Genomic DNA, 25,148 nt, shown 5'->3' with positions numbered 1-25,148 from the left:
CTGGTACCCGCCTTACCAACAATTAGTTTTATATGATCATTCCACTTCAAATCGTTCCGTACGCATACTCCCAGATATTTTACAGAAGTAACTGCTACCAGTGTTTGTTCCGCTATCATATAATCATACAACAAAGGATCCTTCTTTCTATGTATTCGCAATACATTACATTTGTCTATGTTAAGGGTCAATTGCCACTCCCTGCACCAAGTGCCTATCCGCTGCAGATCTTCCTGTATTTCGCTACAATTTTCTAATGCAGCAACTTCTCTGTATACTACAGCATCATCCGCGAAAAGCCGCATGGAACTTCCGACACTATCTACTAAGTCATTTATATATATTGTGAAAAGCAATGGTCCCATAACACTCCCCTGTGGCACGCCAGAGGTTACTTTAACGTCTGTAGACGTCTCTCCATTGATAACAACATGCTGTGTTCTGTTTGCTAAAAACTCTTCAATCCAGCCACACAGCTGGTCTGATATTCCGTAGGCTCTTACTTTGTTTATCAGGCGACAGTGCGGAACTGTATCGAACGCCTTCCGGAAGTCAAGAAAAATAGCATCTACCTGGGAGCCTGTATCTAATATTTTCTGGGTCTCATGAACAAATAAGGCGAGTTGGGTCTCACACGATCGCTGTTTCCGGAATCCATGTTGATTCCTACATAGTAGATTCTGGGTTTCCAGAAATGACATGATACGCGAGCAAAAAACATGTTCTAAAATTCTACAACAGATCGACGTAAGAGATATAGGTCTATAGTTTTGCGCATCTGATCGACGACCCTTCTTGAAGACTGGGACTATCTGTGCTCTTTTCCAATCATTTGGAACCCTCCGTTCCTCTAGAGACTTGCGGTACACGGCTGTTAGAAGGGGGGCAAGTTCTTTCGCGTACTCTGTGTAGAATCGAATTGGTATCCCGTCAGGTCCAGTGGACTTTCCTCTATTGAGTGATTCCAGTTGCTTTTCTATTCCTTGGACACTTATTTCGATGTCAGCCATTTTTTCGTTTGTGCGAGGATTTAGAGAAGGAACTGCAGTGCGGTCTTCCTCTGTGAAACAGCTTTGGAAAAAGGTGTTTAGTATTTCGGCTTTACGCGTGTCATCCTCTGTTTCAATGCCATCATCATCCCGTAGTGTCTGGATATGCTGTTTCGAGCCACTTACTGATTTAACGTAAGACCAGAACTTCCTAGGATTTTCTGTCAAGTCGGTACATAGAATTTTACTTTCGAATTCAATGAACGCTTCACGCATAGTCCTCCTTATGCTAACTTTGACATCGTTTAGCTTCTGTTTGCCTGAGAGGTTTTGGCTGCGTTTAAACTTGGAGTGGAGCTCTCTTTGCTTTCGCAGTAGTTTCCTAACTTTGTTGTTGTACCACGGTGGGTTTTTCCCGTCCCTCACAGTTTTACTCGGCACGTACCTGTCTAAAACGCATTTTACGATTGCCTTGAACTTTTTCCATAAACACTCAGCATTGTCAGTGTCGGAACAGAAATTTTCGTTTTGATCTGTTAGGTAGTCTGAAATCTGCCTTCTATTACTATTGCTAAACAGATAAACCTTCCTCCCTTTTTTTATATTCCTATTAACTTCCATATTCAGGGTTGCTGCAACGGCCTTATGATCACTGATTCCCTGTTCTGTACATACAGATTCGAAAAGTTCGGGTCTGTTTGTTATCAGTAGGTCCAATATGTTATCTCCACGAGTCGGTTCTCTGTTTAATTGCTCGAGGTAATTTTCGGATAGTGCACTCAGTATAATGTCACTCGATGCTCTGTCCCTACCACCCGTCCTAAACATCTGAGTGTCCCAGTCTATATCTGGTAAATTGAAATCTCCACCTAAGACTATAACATGCTGAGAAAATTTATGTGAAATGTATTCCAAATTTTCTCTCAGTTGTTCTGCCACTAATGCTGCTGAGTCGGGAGGTCGGTAAAAGGAGCCAATTATTAACCTAGTTCGGTTGTTTAGTGTAACCTCCACCCATAATAATTCACAGGAACTATCCACTTCTACTTCACTACAGGATAAACTACTACTAACAGCGATGAACACTCCACCACCGGTTGCATGCAATCTATCCTTTCTAAACACCGTCTGTACCTTTGTAAAAATTTCGGCAGAATTTATCTCTGGCTTAAGCCAGCTTTCTGTACCTATAACGATTTCAGCTTCGGTGCTTTCTATCAGCGCTTGAAGTTCCGGTACTTTACCAACGCAGCTTCGACAGTTGACAATTACAATACCGATTGCTGCTTGGTCCCCGCATGTCCTGACTTTGCCCCGCACCCGTTGAGGCTGTTGCCCTTTCTGTACTTGCCCAAGGCCATCTAACCTAAAAAACCGCCCAGCCCACGCCACACAACCCCTGCTACCCGTGTAGCCGCTTGTTGCGTGTAGTGGACTCCTGACCTATCCAGCGGAACCCGAAACCCCACCACCCTATGGCGCAAGTCGAGGAATCTGCAGCCCACACGGTCGCAGAACCGTCTCAGCCTCTGATTCAGACCCTCCACTCGGCTCTGTACCAAAGGTCCGCAGTCAGTCCTGTCGACGATGCTGCAGATGGTGAGCTCTGCTTTCATCCCGCTAGTGAGACTGGCAGTCTTCACCAAATCAGATAGCCGCCGGAAGCACAATTATTTTACCATAAAGACTAATACGCATGAACACTGCATGAAGTACAAAGGCAGACTGAATTAAACATGGCAACTCGTCAGAGCAGTTAATATTCCAAAGATTGTAATTTGTGTGGTTGATGTGACCTATTGGCACCACAACTTCAAAAGGCATTATAGAATGTAATTTCATTTCACAAATATGTAAAAAAATGAAACAAATACTCATCAAACAATTATTTGAAACCAATGTTTATACTTTACTTTATCTTAAAATTTCAGCATAATTTTTTTAAGTGAAAAAATTAGCAATTATCTAAATAAAATCATATTTTTGTGTGCATACACATGTCAAGATCTGTGGGCTCAACTTTGAGCAAACACTCTTTCCATCATTATTTCTATTCAAGCATTTTATTTCACCCAAAAGGTGGTTGCCAGTTTTGTTGCATAGTTACTGCAGGATTTATTAACGTGGTTTGAAAAAAAGGTTCATAACGTTATTTTAGATAATCTCAAGCTTTTCAAGTAGTGGCCACAATACACTAAATCTTACATCTAAATCCATTAATACATGCAATGTCACACAAAAATTAGTCTCATAAAAACTACTTTTTAGATGTGACATGTAAAATTACACAATGTCAAACAATTGTGTGATAGGGTATGTTGTTGTTGTGGTCTTCAGTCCTGAGACTAGTTTGATGCAACTCTCCATGCTACTCTATCCTATGCAAGCCTCTTCATCTCCCAGTACTTACTGCAACCTACATCCTTCTGAATCTGCTTAGTGTATTCATCTTGGTCTCCCTCTACTATTTTTACCCTCCACGCTGCCCTCCAATGCTAAATTTGTGATCCTTTGATGCCTCAGAAAATGTCCTACCAACCGGTCAAGTTGTGCAACAAACTCCTCTTCTCCCCTATTCTATTCAATACCTCCTCATTAGTTACGTGATCCACCCATCTAATCTTCAGCATTCTTCTGTAGCACCACATTTCGAAAGCTTCTATTCTCTTCTTGTCTAAACTATTTATCGTCCACGTTTCACTTCCATACATGGCTACACTCCATACAAATACTTACAGAAATGACTTCCTGACACTTAAATCCATACTCGATGTTAAAAAATTTCTCTTCTTCAGAAATGCTTTCCTTGCCATTGCCAGTATTCATTTTATATCCTCTCTACTTCAACCATCATCAGTTATTTTGCTCCCCAAATAGCAAAACTCCTTCACTACTTTATGTGTCTCATTTCGTAATCTAATTCCCTCAGCATCACCCGACTTAAATCGACTACATTCCATTATCCTTGTTTTGCTTTTGTTGATGTTCATCTTATATCCTCCTTTTAAGACACTGTCCATTCTGTTCAACTGCTCTTCCAAGTCCTTTGCTCTCTCTGACAGAATTACAACGTCATCGGCGAACCTCAAAGTTTTTATTTCTTCTCCATGGATTTTAATACCAACTCCGTATTTTTCTTTTGTTTCCTTTACTGCTTGCTCAATATACAGATTGAATAACATCGGGGAGAGACTGCATCCCTGTCTCGGTCCCTTCCCAACCACTGCTTCCCTTTCATGCCCCTCCACTCTTATAACTGACATCTGGTTTCTGCACAAATTGTAAATAGCCTTTCGCTCCCTGTATTTTACCCCTGCCACCTTCAGAATTTGAAAGAGAGTATTCCAGTCAACATTGTCAAAAGCTTTCTCTAAGTCTACAAATGCTAGAAATGTAGATTTACCTTTCCTTAATCTTTCTTCTAAGATAAGTCGTAAGATCAGAATTGCCTCACGTGTTCCAATATTTCTACGGAATCCAAACTGATCTTTCCCGAGGTCAGCTTCTACCAGTTTTTCCATTCATCTATAAAGAATTCGTGTTAGTATTTTGCAGCTGTGACTTATTAAACTGATAGTTCGATAATTTTCACATCTGTCAACACCTACTTTCTTTGGGATTGGAATTATTGCATTCTTCTTGAAGTCTGAGGATATGTCAGGACTGGCTCTCCCAAGGCCGTCAGTAGTTCTAATGGAATGTTGTTTCGATTCAGGTCTTTCACGCTCTGCCAAGCTCTTCACGCAGTATCATGTCTCCCCTTTCATCTTCATCTACATCCTCTTCCATTTCCATAATATTGTCCTCAACTACATCACTCTTGTATAGACCTTCTATATACTCCTTCCACCTTTCTGCTTTCCCTTCTTTGCTTAGAACTGGACTTCCATCTGAGCTCTTGATATTCATATATGTGGTTCTCTTTTCTCCAAAGGTCTCTTTAATTTTCCTGTAGGCAGTATCTATCTTACCCCTAGTGAGATAAGCCTCTACATCCTTACATTTGTCCTCTAGCCATCCCTGCTTAGCAATTTTGCACTTCCTGTCGATCTCATTTTTGAGACGTTTGTATTCCTTTTTGCCTGCTTCATTTACTGCATTTTTATATTTTCTCATTTCATCAATTAAATTCAATATTTCTTCTGTTACCCAAGGATTTCTATTAGCCCTCGTCTTTTTACCTACTTGATCCTCTGCTGCCTTCACTACTTCACCCCTCAGAGCTATCCATTCTTCTTCTACTGTATTTCTCTCCCTCATTCCTGTCAATTGTTCCCTTACGCTCTCCCTGAAACTCTGTACAACCTCTGGTTTAGTCAGTTTATCCAGGTCCCATCTCCTTAAGTTCCCACTTTTTTGCAGTTTCTTCAGTTTTAATCTACAGTTCATAACCAATAGATTGTGGTCAGAGTCCACATCTGTCCCTGGAAATGTCTTACAATTTAAAACCTGGTTCCTAAATCTCTGTCTTACCATTATATAATCTATCTGATACCTTTTAGTATCTCCAGGATTCTTCCATGTATAGAACCTTCTTTCATGATTCTTGAACCAAGTGTTAACTATGATTAAGTTATTCTCTGTGCAAAATTCTACCAGACGTCTTCCTCTTTCATTTCTTTCCCCGAATCCATATTCACCTACTACACTCCTGGAAATTGAAATAAGAACACCGTGAATTCATTGTCCCAGGAAGGGGAAACTTTATTGACACATTCCTGGGGTCAGATACATCACATGATCACACTGACAGAACCACAGGCACATAGACACAGGCAACAGAGCATGCACAATGTCGGCACTAGTACAGTGTATATCCACCTTTCGCAGCAATGCAGGCTGCTATTCTCCCATGGAGACGATCGTAGAGATGCTGGATGTAGTCCTGTGGAACGGCTTGCCATGCCATTTCCACCTGGCGCCTCAGTTGGACCAGCGTTCGTGCTGGACGTGCAGACCGCGTGAGACGACGCTTCATCCAGTCCCAAACATGCTCAATGGGGGACAGATCCGGAGATCTTGCTGGCCAGGGTAGTTGACTTACACCTTCTAGAGCATGTTGGGTGGCACGGGATACATGCGGACGTGCATTGTCCTGTTGGAACAGCAAGTTCCCTTGCCGGTCTAGGAATGGTAGAATGATGGGTTCGATGACGGTTTGGATGTACCGTGCACTATTCAGTGTCCCCTCGATGATCACCAGTGGTGTACGGCCAGTGTAGAAGATCGCTCCCCACACCATGATGCCGGGTGTTGGCCCTGTGTGCCTCGGTCGTATGCAGTCCTGATTGTGGCGCTCACCTGCACGGCGCCAAACACGCATACGACCATCATTGGCACCAAGGCAGAAGCGACTCTCATCGCTGAAGACGACACATCTCCATTCGTCCCTCCATTCACGCTTGTCGCGACACCACTGGAGGCGGGCTGCATGATGTTGGGGCGTGAGCGGAAGACGGCCTAACGGTGTGCGGGACCGTAGCCCAGCTTCATGGAGACAGTTGCGAATGGTCCTCGCCGATACCCCAGGAGCAACAGTGTCCGTAATTTGCTGGGAAGTGGCGGTGCAGTCCCCTACGGGACTGCATAGGATCCTACGGTCTTGGCGTGCATCCGTGCGTCGCTGCGGTCCGGTCCCAGGTCGACGGGCACGTGCACCTTCCGCCGACCACTGGCGACAACATTGATGTACTGTGGAGACCTCACGCCCCACGTGTTGAGCAATTCGGTGGTACGTCCACCCGGCCTCCCGCATGCCCACTATACGCCCTCGCTCAAAGTCCGTCAACTGCACATACGGTTCACGTCCACGCTGTCGCGGCATGCTAGCAGTGTTAAAGACTGCGATGGAGCTCCGTATGCCACGGCAAACTGGCTGACATTGACGGCGGCAGTGCACAAATGCTGCGCAGCTAGCACCATTCGACGGCCAACACCGCGGTTCCTGGTGTGTCCGCTGTGCAGTGCGTGTGATCAGTGCTTGTACAGCCCTCTCGCAGTGTCCGGAGCAAGTATGGTGGGTCTGACACACAGGTGTCAATGTGTTCTTTTTTCCATTTCCAGGAGTGTATGTTTCCTTCTCTCCTTTTTCCTACTCTTGAACTCCAGTCACCCATGACTATTAAATTTTCATCTTCCTTCACTACCTGAATAATTTCTTTTATCTCATCATACATTTCATCAATTTCTTCTTCATCTGCAGAGCTAGTTGGCATATAAACTTGTACTACTGTAGTTGGTGTGGGCTTCGTGTCTATTTTGGCCACAATAATACGTTCACTATGCTGTTTGTAGTAGCTTACCTGCACTCCTGTTTTTTTATTCATCATTAAACCTACTCCTGCATTACCCCTATTTGATTTTGTATTTATAACCCTGTATTCACATAACCAAAAGTCTTGTTCCTCCTGCCACCGAACTTCACTAATTCCCACTATATCTAATGTTAACCTATCCATTTCCCTTTTTAAATTTTCTAACCTACCTGCCTGATTAAGGGATCTGACATTCCATGCTCCGATCCGTAGAATGTCAGTTTTCTTTCTCCTGATAACGACGTCTTCTTGAGTAGTCCCCTCCCGGAGATCCAAGTGGGGGACTATTTTACCTCCGGAATATTTTACCCAAAAGGACGCCATCATCATTTAACCATACAGTAAAACTGCATGCCCTCCAGAAACATTACGGCTGTAATTTCCCCTTGCTTTCAGCCGTTCGCAGTACCAGCACAGCAAGGCTGTTTTGGTTAGTGTAACAAGGCCAGATCCGTCAATCATCCAGACTGTTGCCCCTGCAACTACTGAAAAGGCTGCTGCCCCTCTTCAAGAACCACACGTTTGTCTGGTCTCTCTACAGATACCCCTCCGTTGTGGTTGCTCCTACGGTACGACCATCGGTATCGCTGAGGTGCGCAAGCCTCCCCACCAACAGCAAGGTCCATGGTTTATGGGATGGGGGGGGGGGGGGGGGGGGGGGACAGAGCTATACAAATTATATTTTTAATTTTTGGCAAATCAATAGCAAAATAGACAGTTTAACAAGAAATTCAAAAACTCAATAATTACAACTGTTAAAACTTTTATCATTAACCACTTCATTTAAAAATCTGTAACTAAATAAAAATTTGAAGAAACAGTCACTAAATTAAACATAAAATGTACTATCGAACAGAAAGTCAAACTTGTGGTATTTCCATTAAAAGAATATTCCTGAAAATCGAGAAATTCTGTTGTTCTATATTATCTTTTTGACAACACCACTCCACTCCAGTGGATAGTGACAGCCTCGATGTGGCCCACTCCCCTATTACTGTTTTGATGTGATGAGAAGATGAACAAAACATGAAGCAAATGTCACCCCCAAGTGATGGCTGGACGTACTCGTACATCCCGGCCCTGTCAGATGCACCACTCAAAGGTTAGCAGAATGTGGCCCAACAAAAAACCAAAAATTAGGCATGTTATAAGAATATGCCAAGCCAACAATGAAGGCATAGCAGACCCAAAGGTGATATCCTCTCAAAAATTATGAAAGAAAATGAGATAGACGTACTGGCACTTCAAGAAACACACACCAAAGTGAGTTCAACTTACCAACTTAAAGTGCAAGGATTTACCACAGTTGCCTCCAAAGGCCATGAAAAGCATGGAATCACAACACTTATTAAAAATGAGCTACTGAATAATACTACAGAGCTTCCTATGCCCACTGACTTTGCCATAGGGATAAAAGTGAATGACTTAACAATAGTCTACATGTACAAACCTCCACACAAAAACTGGGCATTTCCTGTTCGTCCTGATGTAAGCCACCCAGCAGTGTACATTGGGGATTTCAATTCTCACCATTTCAGATGGGGATACCACTCCTGTGATGACCAAAATCTCCAGCTAGCTTATTGGGCTGCTGATGTCAACAATATCCATGCCATATTCAATGCTAAGGACAAGGCCACATTTATGTCGAATGCATTGAAAACTTCAACTTCACCAGATCTCTGTTTTGTGATGACCAGTAATGACAGGATCCCAATGCAAGCAATGCAAACTGTTTTGACACGCCTCCCGAAAAGCCAACGCTCACCAGTCGTTGTGGAGATTGACCTGCAGGTACCAGTTATAGACAGGCCACCAATCCCCCGCTGAAACCTTTGTAAGGCACAATGGGACAAATTCCAATCTCGCATGGAACAAACTGTGACCAGAATTCCAATAAACTATGAATGGTTTACTAAACTGCTGCTGTGAGCAGCCCAAGAAACTATCCCATGTGTAGCTAGAAGAGAATACACACCAGGCTTTACCAAACAATGTGAATCTCTTCTTCAGGAATAGAACAACACTGGAAATCTCCAGACTGCAGACTCACTGGCCGAGCTTCTTGAAGAAGAAAGAAGGAAACGTTGGCATAAGCTAGTTGAGCAGCTTGACTTCACCCATTATAACCATAAAAGTTGGGGCCTTCTCAAATAATTAGGGGGTGCTGTACATCCTAGTCCAAACCCTAATAAAATAAGTTCAATTATACTAGAAAATTCCAAGATCCACATTCCTACACAACAGAAGAAGGACCTTAAAAAACTCATGGCTAGAGCACTGAAGAACTGTGCAGAACAGTCAGACATTGTAAGCACTATCTCTGAAGAAGAGTTGATAAATGCTATAAATGACATCAGATCAAGGAAAGTGGCCAGACCTGATGGAATCCTACCAGAGTTTCTAAAGAACCTGGGTCCAAGAGCATGCCAATGGCTCTTTAAATTTTTCTCTGCCATAGTTGAGGCTGGAAACATCCCAAACAAAAGGAAGGAGTCAAAGATAATAGCTATCTTGAAGCCTGGAAAGGATGAGAGAGATCCCAAGAGATACAGACCTGCCGCTCTGCTGTGTGTGATGTACAAAATTCTCAAGAAAACTCTTCTAAAGAGAGTGACCCACCTAATAGATGCAGTAATACCTGTGGAGCAAGCTGGTTTTAGGTTGAAGAGGAGCTGCTGCGATCAAGTCCTGGCGCTAACCACGCATATTGAACTTGGTTTTCAGAACACGAAAAAGACCAGTGTAGTATTTATAGATCTCCCAGCTGCATTCAACACAGTATGACTGAAAGTATTACTGTATAAGCTTTCTACAGTAGTCAAATGTAGGAAGTCTCTTTTATAATATGCTATTCACAAGTAAGTACAGAGTACATCTTCATGGACAAACATGCAAAGCCCGAATCCTCAATAATGAACTGCCACAAGGTTTTGTGCCGAACAATTGGAATCAGGCCTAAATTCTAACTTGGTGCAGCTTCATAACTGTTACATGACCTGGCATCTGAACCTTAATCCATCAAAAATGGTAAGCACAGTGTTGCACCTGAATAAGCTGTGCTTGAATATAGCAGGCCAGAATATAAGACATGAAAGAGCACCAAAATACCTGGGTGTTAAATTGGACTGCAGCCTAACATTCAAAGAACACATGCAGAATGTCAGCCAAAAACTCAGAGATAGAGTCAATATCATCCAGAAACTCGTAGGCTCTACCTTGGGAAGTAATGCTATGACACTTCTCACTTCCCACTTGGCTCTAGTCAGCAGCACTGCAGAATACTGTATGCCTGTATGGGCCAACAGTTCGCACGTCAGTAAAGTAGATGTTCATCTAAATGACACCTTGTGAACAATAACTGGAACAGTGAGACCTACCCCAACACTATGACTCTCTGTGCTGGCAAACACTGAACCTCCCTCACTCTCCAGACAACACACAATCCAAAGAGAAATTCAAAAAATTGCTGCTGACACCACACTCCGAATACAGGCTGATATGTATGGCCCGACACGATTCAAGTCAACAAATCCCTTTTGGAGCCACTCCTTGGACAATCGGGACACCACAGCAGAATGGAAACACCTATGGCAACAAGCAAATGTTAACAATCGACATCTCATTAAGAATCTGGCTGATCGTGTTCCTGGCCTCAACATCCCTCGAAGAACCTGGGTGGCATTAAACAGACTGAGAACTGGTGCTGAATGGTGCAATGATCTGATGACCAAGTGGGGCTCCATGGATGATCCTCACTGTGACTGCAGCAAAATACAGATGATGCAGCACACAATCGAATGTGAAATTAATGGTTTTCGGGATGGTTCATTAGAGGATCTGCATAGACTCACAGACTGTGCCATTTCTTGGCTTTTTAATTTAAGCATTTCTGTTTAGTTGTTAATTTTTTGACAGATTACAACATGTATGCACTATAGGTTTATAAGTACTGTAATATGTATAACTAAATTTATAATGAATAATGTTTTGTTAAATTTGCATGTTAATTAAGTTTCCCATTCTGAATGTTTATAGTACTGTAAGGCATCTGGCATATGGAAATGCAAAATAAATAAAGAAAAGACAACATCTGTTGTGACAACCATATCTCAGCTAGTTTTGTGGTAACACCTACGATACTCCTTGGAGATATGTAATAATGTTGAAACATAACAACTTCTTGAAAATTAATTTTGGTGTCATTTTGTGATGTTATGGAAACAAGGTTATGTAAGATGGAGAGATCAATAAATATCACTGTTTAGTATCAAAATATAGACTCTGAGTAGACTTATTCAACATTCTTGGACCTATTATGGAGGATTGCACTATACTCAATAAATGGAAATGTCAATTTCATTTACTTTGTTGTGACACTTTTACTTTTGGACTTACAAATATATAGTATTACACCAGTGCATCATTTGTCTACTATATTGATGGCATATAAGCTACACTCCTGGAAATTGAAATAAGAACACCGTGAATTCATTGTCCCAGGAAGGGGAAACTTTATTGACACACTCCTGGGGTCAGATACATCACATGATCACACTGACAGAACCACAGGCACATAGACACAGGCAACAGAGCATGCACAATGTCGGCACTAGTACAGTGTATATCCACCTTTCGCAGCAATGCAGGCTGTTATTCTCCCATGGAGATGATTGTAGAGATGCTGGATGTAGTCCTGTGGAACGGCTTGCCATGCCATTTCCACCTGGCGCCTCAGTTGGACCAGCGTTCGTGCTGGACGTGCAGACCGCGTGAGACGACGCTTCATCCAATCCCAAACATGCTCAATGGGGGACAGATCCGGAGATCTTGCTGGCCAGGGTAGTTGACTTACACCTTCTAGAGCACGTTGGGTGGCACGGGATACATGCGGACGTGCATTGTCCTGTTGGAACAGCAAGTTCCCTTGCCGGTCTAGGAATGGTAGAACGATGGGTTCGATGACGGTTTGGATGTACCGTGCACTATTCAGTGTCCCCTCGACGATCACCAGTGGTGTACGGCCAGTGTAGGAGATCGCTCCCCACACCATGATGCCGGGTGTTGGCCCTGTGTGCCTCGGTCGTATGCAGTCCTGATTGTGGCGCTCACCTGCACGGTGCCAAACACGCATACGACCATCATTGGCACCAAGGCAGAAGTGACTCTCATCGCTGAAGACGACACGTCTCCATTCGTCCCTCCATTCACGCCTGTCGCGACACCACTGGAGGCGGGCTGCACGATATTGGGGCGTGAGCGGAAGACGGCCTAACGGTGTGCGGGACCGTAGCCCAGCTTCATGGAGACGGTTGTGAATGGTCCTCGCCGATACCTCAGGAGCAACAGTGTCCGTAATTTGCTGGGAAGTGGCGGTGCGGTCCCCTACGGCACTGCGTAGGATCCTACGGTCTTGGCGTGCATCCGTGCGTCGCTGCGGTCCGGTCCCAGGTCGACGGGCACGTGCACCTTCCGCCGACCACTGGCGACAACATCGATGTACTGTGGAGACCTCACGCCCCACGTGTTGAGCAATTCGGCGGTACGTCCACCCGGCCTCCCGCATGCCCACTATATGCCCTCGCTCAAAGTCCGTCAACTGCACATACGGTTCACGTCCACGCTGTCGCGGCATGCTACCAGTGTTAAAGACTGCAATGGAGCTCCGTATGCCACGGCAAACTGGCTGACACTGACGCGGCGGTGCACAAATGCTGCGCAGCTAGCGCCATTCGACGGCCAACACCACGGTTCCTGGTGTGTCCGCTGTGCCGTGCGTGTGATCATTGCTTGTACAGCCATCTCGCAGTGTCCGGAGCAAGTATGGTGGGTCTGACACACCGGTGTCAATGTGTTCTTTTTTCCATTTCCAGGAATGTAACTTAGGTAATCATGCTAGTGATACTGCCATTTGTGCAGTTTTAAAACAAACAGTGGACCATACACAACAGCCCTTATGTGCTTTTTCCCATAAATTAAAAGGATCTCAAAGTTGTGGTCAGCATATGGCCATCACTAGCACCCATTGGCCCATGCTATCTGTAATCCAAGTTGGGTCATGTCTCCCCAGCACTTCAGACCTCTTAGACTTCACTACACAACTTTCAGCCGGCACATGGCTCTTCAACTTGTGGAAGGGGTCAAGGACAATGTGACGGCAAGCTATGTGTCTCACATTCATGCTCTTACTGCACTAATAAATTTCAATGGCTTGGCTGCAACTGAAGAGCAAGATGAACAGTTGTGGGACCTCTTAATGACTCCAATATGGGCCTGTAGTTACAGAACATTAGGATACCAGATTCTTATGTTTACTTATGGACCAATACAGCACAAGTTAGGCCATATCTCTTGGTCTTGATTTTGTTTGACAGGGTGCACAATCCGTCTCACCCAGTGATTCATCCCACCAGAAGGCTCATTACAGAGCATTTTGTCTAGCTATGGATTAAGGCAGCAGAGTGTAAGAAGCAGTCATATACCTGCTTTCCTCGCCACCACAGTAAAACTCAACATCACGCATTTCCACAGCAAGGCACCTTTACAGTACCTTAAAGGTAACTTCCAACAAGTGCATCTGGACCTGTTCAGATCTTCACCAGAATCCAACCACATCAGATATGTTGTATCATCAACTGACCATATGACACAGTGAGTTATATCCTTACAAGATATAATCGCACAGTCTACTGCACGGGACTTCATAGACATAAGGATATCTCATTTTAAGTCCCCTTTGTCTATCATGACTGACTAGGGTCAGCTGTTCAAATCATTTCCCTTTGCAGAGTTGTTCACAATGTGTGGCATCCAATACTTCCATACACTCTTTACCACCCTCAAAGCAACAGATTGTTGGAAAGGTGGCACCAAATGTTGAAGGCTACTTTGATGTGTCATGGTGCATAATGGACTGCGCCCTACTGAGTATCTGGACTGCAGACAAGGATGATCTGAAATCCTCACTCACAGAAGTATTGTAAGATGAATGTTTCACACTGTCAGCTTACTTCCTCTTATCTTCTCCACCAGTAACTACTTCACTCATTAGTACACTAAGTCAAACGTCACATCGCTCACATCTGCATGCCATCACCTCAAGCCAACACTGTACAGAAATTGTACAGGATGCTATGTGACCGCAATCATCTAATGCTATAAGATGACACAGTTCATTCAGCACTCCAACAGCCATATCCCACTCCCTACAAAGCCCCCCAATAGAGGGAACAGACATTTTTTGTCTTAATGAAATGCAAACACTGAATATTATTGTTCCAGTGCCTCAAGCCTGCTTGGGTGTTGGAAGAACAGCAGGATGGTAACCTTCCTTCATATCTTATGGATCCCTCAACTGCTTTCAGCTCTACCAGTGGGGAACTTTACACAGATAACACTATCTTAACAGCAGAGTTTGATGTCCAGTCCCCTGCTTCTGGAATCACTGATGACTACCCACCCCACTCCCTCAATGGCAAACCTCTTCAACCTTTAGCATTTCTTCTGGATTACTTGTTAGAATAGGGTTCTGCTCATACTCACACCATGGTGTTCTGGGCTGGTGGGGGTGTGGGGAGGGGGGGGGGGGCACATCAGTCACCAAAATTGACATTGACTGCAAATCAATATAAGAAACAATGAAACAAGTATGTATTTTTATATAAAGCATTGTCTTTGTCTTACTATTGCCACTATTGTCTTGTGTCATGTGTTCTGATCTCAAGTGTTCTCTTATAACTAAGTGTGTAATTCATAGCAACAGTACCAAAATATTCTTCTACATACTCATCACTATAGACTTCCCACAGAGTCAGTACTTGTTCCCAGAGTGCAGTGGGTGTCAGCTGCAGAGAAGATATCATGTGTCTTTGACTTTAATGCCTATTCGAGTGGAGGGTACATAATTTTTTTTGGGAATAATGCATATCTTTAACCCTTATGTGAAATTTGATGCAATGTGTTGTATGTAAATATTTGTGCATGATGTAATCATTCCAATTATTATGTCATTTATAAATACTTAAAAACAGTCCACAGCAGTTTTTGCAGATTTTGCAATAGCTTTCACACCAGGGAGATGAATAATGAGGTTTATACTTCTAGTTCTTACATTGAGCTAGGACAATTTTTCATCCATTTTGTAACCCTATACATTCCAATAAAACTTGTGGTTCCAGCTCCAGGTTCTCTTCATCCTCTGTTTCTGTGTCATGTGATGAGAGAGAGCTCCACAACTGTCTGTTTCCTCCTCTTCCTCTTCACTTCCTTCAAAAGTTTCATCTAAGACATGTTCCAGAAGCTTCCCCACTCTTTCTTGTTCTATTTTGTAATGAACCATAGCCGTTTTAACTTCACAGAGTGATAAAATACAAGCAGCTGCTACAGAACACAACTGCGTGCTTTCTCACAGCATTGCAACATAAAGAGTCCCATTGGGGTGCCAACAAACCCCAAGGCACATTATTGCATGTTTTCTTGGAATTTACACTTCCATTGTAGATTCTATTGTTACTCAAAGCTTTCATATTATGTCCTAGAAAGGTACCAAAGAAAATGACATTATACTCCTATCCACTATGTAATAATCCATCGATAAGGATGTCTGGGGTGTTCCGAACACCCCGCGCGACTGCTTAATGGTTAAACTTGGCACCTACTTAAGTGAAAGTTACATAATTCCTTTTCCAGAAATATTGCATAGTTTCAAGTTCGATGCAGTTTTTACACAATTCAAGTAACTGACTGCCTCATCTGAAAACTCTTGGATTATTATGTATAATGTTGCAATATACCAATAATCTTTTAACTGCCACAAGGCAATTGCAGCAGCATTCTCTTGTCCAAGAGCACAGAAGGTAGAGTGCTGCAGTCCAGTGAACTTGTGTCATGTGGTGATAGAAAAAATGATAGAACTAGGACTGATAATGACACAGAAACTAAATTTTAAAAGTGTCACAACTGGCTCAGGCACTGTGAGCACTATACCATGAGTCATAAGCAATGAGACCCTGGATGATTGTTCTGAATTTGTTGACAAAAGAGCACTGGGATTTCAGTGACAGTTATCAGTCCCTTGATCAAAGGGTATATGGGTGTTTGGAACATAATGCATAGCAATGTGGTGCCAAAATAGAAAGCTTCTTACATCTTCAAATGTTTTGGGAAGTACTATGTTTGGCTCTCAGAGGCTCTGCAGGTGTCACAGATGGTGCAGGTGCCAAATGGCCACAATTAGACTTTAGTCTATTAAAGTGTCTCACTACCATATGGTCTACCAACTCTGTCTTGCTTGTATCACAGGTGATGTCAAACATATAGTCTGGTATGGTCTTTCATAGGCTGGGGATAATTTGTTTTATCTTTCCCATTTTGATTGCCGGATTTCATAACAAATTAAAGTCAGCCTATTGGTTTAACCTATTTTGCCCCTCTGTATCCACTTAGCAATTATTCTAAAATTATTCTACTGCATGTTTCACCGGACATTATTAAGTCTTTGACCTTGCTTGAATCAATCTCTGGAGACTGTGTATGTAATTTAAAATGGGAACTCATTTGTTGTCCACATACAACCTCATTACATGAGTGTCCAGTCAATACGCGCATTTGACTGCTATAGGTTGACAAAAAAGTATGGTAAATACCTATTCCGATCATCTGCGTTTTGTTAAAACAGTACTACAACATCTTTGTGACTGTTTTATGAAATCAGTCAACTTTGCCGGTTTCTTTAAGATGAGAAGTGGTAGTACTGGATTTCTACAATCTCATAAACTTGCAAACTGCACAAATAAAGAACACATAAAATCCGTCCCTTTGTCTCTCAGAACTGTGTGAGTGATTCCAAAAGGTGGAGCTACATCTGTGACAAATGATTTTACTAGTGCTCAGCTGTCATATTGGTGATCAGCACCAAGATATGACAGTGTAAGAAGCAATCAATGACTGATAATACACTGACAGAGAAGAATCATAACACTAAAATTTATTAATGTACAGCAATGAAATTTTGGGAATACATTTATCTAGGTAAAATATTTAAGTGATTAACATAGCAAGATCACAGGTTAACGTATGTGCAAGATAAAGACATTGCAAATCTGAAATGCTGGTACATTAATAACAAGTGTAACTGCCAGAATGTTGAATGCAAGTACGCAATCTTATTGCATTGTTTTGTACAGTTCCTGGATGTCAGTTTGTGGGGTGGAGTTTCATGCCCATTGCACTTGGATGGTCAATACAGGGACAGATAATGCTGGTTGTGGGTTATGCTGAAATTGTTGCCTGATGATGTCCCACATGTGCTCAATTGGAGACGGATCTGGTGACTGAGCAGCCCAAGGCAACATGTCAACACTCTGTAGAGCATATTGAGTTACAACAGTGGTATGTGGGTGAGTGTTACACTGTTAAAAAGACCCTCTGGAGTGCTGTTCATGAATATCAGCACACAGACTGACATACAAATTTGCAGTCAAGGTGCAGAGGATAGCCACAAGAGTGCTCCTGCTGTCATACAAAATCATACCCTGGACCATAACTCCTGGAGTAGGTCCAGTGTATCTAGCATGTAGATGGGTTAGTTGCAGGCCCTCAACGGGCCTTGCTGGAACAGTTATTGCATTGCTACTAGTTTGTCTAGTGAGCATAGAATGTCTGTACACTGGGTCTTATTTAGGAAGTTTAAATTTTGGGTAGGCAACACCTCTAGTAGATCCTCGGGCCAGTACAATATAGGTTGTTTCTGCTTAAGTGTGATCATACCACTGACTAGACAAAATGTTGCACCTGCTAAGTCACAAGCCATACGTTTTATAATTATTTTGCTATCCTGTAATTCTATTCTATTCATTCCTGTGGGTTTCCTGTGTTCATAACAGTTTACTATGACTACTTCTGGTGAAAAATCTGGCTAGACCCAGTGGGTACCTTAAGTCTGTTCAAAAAATTCTGAAGTTTTGTTCACAAAATTTTTCTGCACTACCTTTACTTATTGTGCATGGTCTTCTTTGAAATACTCTCCTGTACAACTGATACACCACTTCCAATGCTGTTTTCACTTCTGGAATCAGTCTTGGTTCATCTCTTGCATATCAAACACGTTCTGCAAATTTTTTTTTATCTTCTCTATCATTGCAAATCTTTGTCCTTTCAAAGGAGTTTTCAACTTTGGAAATACTTAAAAAAGTTTTCAAGACCCAGGTCTGGAGAATACAAAGGATGAGGCAACACCATGATTTCATTCTTTGTGCAACAGTAATGCACCAACAGTGATGAGTGTGCAGGTGCATTATAGTGACGCAAGAGCCATGAAATGTCTCAACAAATTTCAAGCCATTTCATTCCCACATTTCCTCGTAGGTGTCATAACATGTCCTGATAGTACTACTGATTAACAATTTGTTCCTGTGGCATGAATTCATGGTGAATTAATACTCCAAAATAAAATAAAGCTATGAGCATGGCTTGGACATTTGACCCAACCTGACGAGCTTTTTTTGGTCTTGGAGAACCTTTCCCAAGCCATTGAGAAGACTGACCCTCAGTCTCAACATCATAACCATAGACTCAACATTTGTTCTCATTTTTGCGAACCAGAAGCTCTTCACAGATTATGAGTTGAACGTCTTTCTGGTCTTGACTCATGAGTCAGGGGACGAAGCTGGCAACAACATGATGCATTCCAAGATGCTGTATCAGGATTTAATGACAGGATCCAACTGAAATGTTATACTCTTCTGCAATCTCTTGGACAGTCAGTCTTCAATTGGCATGCACAGTTTTGATGAAGTTCTGATATGTGCATCATCAGTAGATGTTGAAGGACATCTGGGAATGAGGGTCTTCTTTAACTACTGTTCGGCCATTTTTAAGCCATGTGAACCATTCATAACACCGAGTATGGTTTAAGCACTCATCACCGTAGGCTTCCTGCATCATTTGGTGTGTCTTTGCAAAGATTTTCTTGAGTTTCGCACAAAATTCAATGCAGACGTGTTGGTCCTCTTGCTCTGCCATCTTGGAATTCACACATGTGAAACACAATGTTCTACTCAGTACATAACTGTACACTAACAGACATACAACAATGAAACTTCTGGCAGTTACACATTAAACACAGATGCCAGTTGCATTTTGCTCCAACGCACTGTTGGTGCAAAAATAAGAATGTTACAGAATTTTTTGAACAAGACCTTGTGCTATAGACAGAACAAAATAAAACTGGATGACTTCCTAATTAAATGAGGGTTGGAACTTAAATAGTGGCAACTAGTTATTCACAACTGATACAAAAGAGTTACATGCTTGCACCTGTTACTGTCCTTCAAAGTAGTCACCAGCATTGATTAGAACCTGTTGCCAGTGATGTGGAATGCATAGTATACTGTTAGCAGAGCCTGTTCTGCTGATGGTGTGAATGGAGGAGTCTACTGCATGTCAAATCTCTGGAACAGTTCTGAAGCAAATGCCATGAAGTGGTTCCTTCATCTTCAGAATCAAATCAAAGTCACAAGGACTTAAGTATGGGGAATACGGTGGATGGTACAGTACTTCCCAGTCTCATCGACCGAACAGAGCAGCCACAGATTGCATTGTATGCGCCCATGCATTGTCATGCAAAATGATGGGTGGGTTGCGCAAAAGTGTTTCTGTTCCTTTCACAAAGCTGGTCACAGGTGATGCTCCGAAAATGAACAGTAATACTGTGCACTGACAGTCTGCCGTGGAGGAACGTAATGCATTAGGATAACACAATCACTGTGGTACACAAGAATCACCATAACTGTAGACCACTCCATCCACACCATCAACAGAACGGGCTCTGCTAACAGTATACCTTCCACATCACTGGCAAGGGGGTTCTACATGCCGGTGACTACTTTTAAGGACAGTAACAGGTGCAAACATGTAACAGTTTCGTATCGGTTGTGAATAAATAGTTGCCACTATTTAAACATTTAAATTCCAACCTTCATATACAGGGTGGTCCATTGATAGTGACCAGGACAAATATCTCACGAAATAAGCATCAAACAAAAAAACTACAAAGAACAAAACTCGTCTAGCTTGAAGGGAGAAACCAGATGGCTCTATGGTTGGCCCGCTAGATGTCACTGCCATAGGTCAAACAGATATCAACTACATTTTTTAAAATAGGAATCCCCATTTTTATTACATATTCATGTAGCATGTGAAGAAATATGAATGTTTTAGTTGGACCACTTTTTTCACTTTGTGATAGATGGTGCTGTAATAGTCACAAACGTATAAGCACGTGGTATCACGTAACATTCCGCCAGTGTGGACAGTATTTGCTTCATGGTACATTACCCATGTTAAACTGGACCATTTACCAATTGCAGAAAAGGTCAATATCATATTGATGTATGGCTATTGTGAACAAAATGCCCAACAGGCGTGTGCTATGTATGCTGCTCGATATCCTGGACGACATCATCCAAGTGTCCAGACCGTTCGCCAGATAGTTGCATTATTTAAGGAAACAGGAAGTGTTCAGCCACACTTGAAACATCAACCACAACCTGCAACAAATGATGATGCCCAAATAGGTGTTTTAGCTGCTGTCACGGCTAATCCGCACATCAGTAGCAGACAAACTACATGAGAATCGGGAATCTAAAAAATGTCGGTGTTGAGAATGCTACATCAACATCGACTGCACCCGTACCATATTTCTATGCACCAGGAATTGCATGGTGATGACTTTGAATGTCATGTACAGTTCTGCCACTGGGGACAAGAGAAATTATGGTCTGATGACAGATTTCTTGCATGTGTCCTATTTAGCGATGAAGTGTCATTCACCAACAGTGGTAATGTAAACCGGCATAATATGCACTACTGGGCAATGGAAAATCCACAATGGCTGTGACAAGTGGAACATCAGCAACCTTGGTGGGTTAATGTATGGTACGGCATTATGGGAGAAAGGATAATCGGCCCCCATTTTATCGATGGCAATCTAAATGGTGCAATGTATGTTGATTTCCTACATAATGTTCTACCACTGTTACTACAAGATGTTTCACTGCATGACAGAACATGATGGATGTCTGGCACACAGCTCACGTGTGGTTGAAGCGGTATTGAATAGCATATTTCATGACAGGTGGATTGGTCGTCGAAGCACCGTACCATGGCCCGCATGTTTACCGGATCTGACGTCCCCAGACTTCCTTCTGTGGGGAAAGTTGAAGGATATTTGCTATCGTGATCCACCAGCAATGCCTAACAACATGCGTCAGCGCATTGTCAATGCATGTGCGAACGTTATGGAAGGCGAACTATTCGCTGTTGAGAGGAATGTCGTTACATGTATTGCCAAATGCATTGAGGTTGACAGACATCATTTTGAGCATTTATTGCATTAATGTGGTATTTACAGGTAATCACACTATAACAGCATGCATTCTCAGAAATGATAAGTTTACAAAGGTACATGTATCACATTGGAACAACCGAAATAAAAAGTTCAAACATACGTACGTTCTGTATTTTAATTTAAAAAACCTACCTGATAGCAACTGTTCATTTAAAATTGTGAGCCATAAGTTTGTGACAATACAGTGCCATCCATCACAAAGTGAAAAAAGTGGTCCAACTAAAACATTCATAATCAACATGGTCATATGGAGTAAAGCATTTAAGACGTACTCTGATCACCAGCTGTTTGTTTCTTCTTTGTTCACAAGGCTTCACATTCTGTACTGCAGATACTTCTTCGAAATAGTATGATAAATTCCCTCATTTTCCCATTGGCCTGAGAGTGGAAAGGGCTTGCCTGCAACTCACAAATTTGGAGCAATCAACACAATTAATTGCCTCCTAAGATTGGACATGATTTCTCTGGTCTGTAATTAGCATGACATTAATGTCAAATGTGAGCAACGAATTATGTACTAATGGTTGATCAACTGTACTCACTTTTGGTGGTGGTGGTGGTTAGTGTTTAACGTCCCGTCGACAACGAGGTCATTAGAGACGGAGCGCAAGCTCGGGTTAGGGAAGGATTGGGAAGGAAATCGGCCGTGCCCTTTCAAAGGAACCATCCCGGCATTTGCCTGAAATGATTTAGGGAAATCACGGAAAACCTAAATCTGAATGGCCGGAGACGGGATTGAACCGTCGTCCTCCCGAATGCGAGTCCAGTGTGCCTCACTTTTGGGTCAGGAATTGCATCTATTACTATATAATGTCAGAAATGGTCAGTTATAGTCAGTATGTACGTATTTCCTGCCGGTGTTTTATTGCATGGGCCTATAATGTCCATTCCAATAATTTCAGAGGATTTAGATGCTTCCAGTACATGTTGTAATGGAATTGGTCAATGGCTAAGATCAGATCATTCCACACACAGTATGCAGTTGCTGGCATATTTCTTGACATTTCGTTTTATAGTCCTTCGCCAAAATTTTTCAGTAATTCATCTATCAGTTGTCATTTGCCACCCTAGTCTGACAACATATGGAAATGTGCTTGTGGCCAAGACTTCATTCCAGAAACCGCATGTACTACCACTAAGTAGAAGCGAAGTTCGCATTATGAAAAGTTCAAAAGATAGAATCATGTTCTGTTGTGAAAAATGTTAGCTCACACTATGGATTGAAATGACAAAAGAAGTACAGCCTATAATGGATCTAGAAGCTGCACAGTGTTCAAAAGGACAAGACGAAACCAAAATTGCAGAGGTACGTGACGATTCCAAACCACATTATAAATATGGAAGTAGAGATAAATTGATCATTTCACAGAAGCTATCCTGCAATCCAGCTAAAGACACGTAAACATTAAGTCCTATTCTGGAGGCAAAAAATATGGACCAGTGCGTAACTTTAAGTGAATCATTGGGAACAATATTAAAACTAGTGAACAAACTCACAAAAGACAATGCTGAAATAAAAGAAAAGCTTGATAAAATACAATATGCTAAAAATTCTAGGTTAGGAAAAGACCAATTAAAATCTGCTTATAACCCTGGAATATCCAGCAAAAATAAACAAAACAAGCAGTTCATGTCCTCAGAAAAGGAACAAATTGCAAAGACACTCAGTGAACCTGTGACAAATCATGTAATTTGTAGTTTAGAAAAGCACACATTGTAATTAGCCTCTACTGCAATAAACAGCAGAAAAATACACAACAAACAAATGCTGCCTACGGAAAATAAAAATACTGGGGAAACACTGAGTGAGCCTAGAAACTCACAGAGCATCAGCAAAATAATGCAACAAAAAACAAACAATAAAAACATTGTGGGAAACACAGAGAAATCTCCAGTAAACGAATATTCTTATGATATCCAGACTGACTGGCAACAAGTTCGTCACAAAAACGGAAAGAAAGTATGCTTTTATGACCAAAACAATCCACCCATGACTACTAATCAAATAAATCCATCTACAGAGTACAAACAGCCTTATAAAACCACACCTCAGAGCTCTAGACAAAATGAAAACCTCAAAATACCCATTCTTCAAATATCTGCTATACCACCAGCTAGAAATTTCAATGTTAGAACCAGGCAATCAAGCATAATAGGCACGGATGAAAAAAATGAAAAACCGTATGGAGAAAAAAAGGTTTGGTTTCACCTGAGCAAAGTTAGAAACAGCACAACAACTAAAATGTAATCAGTTTCCTATGTAAAACCTACCCTGAGTTCAATAATTTTGAAGTAGAAAAACTAGCTACAAAAGGTCTAAACAGCAGTTTCAAAATTGGTGTTGACTTCAAACTAAAGGAAACAGTAATGAACAGTTCTATATTCTATGTAATTCTATGGTAGTATTACGGCGTTTTTTACTCCGGAGAACATTCAAAGCAGCAGCACGATAGAGCCTACTATTGCAACTGCAGGTCAGCAAAACTGGAATCACAATAATGTGCCCATAGTTTTAACTAGTGTAAATGTTCAATGTAATGAACAAAATGTGCTCTGTTATCTACATTTATAGAAGATGCAAAGCCAGATGTGATACGTGTATGTGAGCACTGGCTTTACAAAGAAGAGAGTGAAAATTACAGATGCATTGAATACTTAGAGATGATGAGCTCATGGTTTCGAGAAACTACCACTCATGGAGGCGTGTCTGTGTATGCCAATAAAAATCTCAACATTAGAGATGTGGACCTGAGAAATAACTGCTCAGATATGGATTTACAACTGGCTGGCTTAGAACTAGTAGATATGAATATCATTATTGTTTCAGTGTACTGTGCACCAAATGGAAATTTCAAAAACTTTATTACTAACTTGGAAAGTTGTTTACGTCACATAACACACCTTAAACCAAAAATTGCACTGTGTGGTTATCTTAATGTATACATAGGCAAAAATAGTACAAAAGAGAGAGCATTCTTGAATTTAGTAAATAGTTATGATCTCCTTATAGCAAATAGACTTCCAACTAGAGGTGATGCCTGCCTCGTCACCATTATTTTATATATATATATATATATATATATATATATATATAAACACACACACACACACCTGGAGTTACAAAACAAATGTGGTTCATGCACTGATAGCAGACCACAGTGCATTAGTCATGAAACTACAAACGAAGATTCTGGGTAACGAACAGACAAATACATGGCAATCAAATTATGTGTTTCACAGAAGAATAGTGCCAAAAGAAAGACTAGACGCTATCAATGCCTCACTGTCCAGTATAAACTGGCATCAATTAATTACAGAAGCAAAATCTAATGATGGCATAAATGTTGTTTTCCAAACATTAAAAGCCATATTTGATGAGATGTTCCCACTGTTACCAAAGAAAATCCTAACAGATAAAGCACAAGGAAAACAGAAAAT

The sequence above is a fragment of the Schistocerca serialis genome, chromosome 1 (assembly GCF_023864345.2).
Source record: "Schistocerca serialis cubense isolate TAMUIC-IGC-003099 chromosome 1, iqSchSeri2.2, whole genome shotgun sequence".
NCBI classification, from domain to species: Eukaryota; Metazoa; Arthropoda; class Insecta; order Orthoptera; family Acrididae; genus Schistocerca; species Schistocerca serialis.
The sequence above is the reverse complement of the archived record's forward strand: the minus strand, read 5'-3'. Positions refer to the sequence as shown.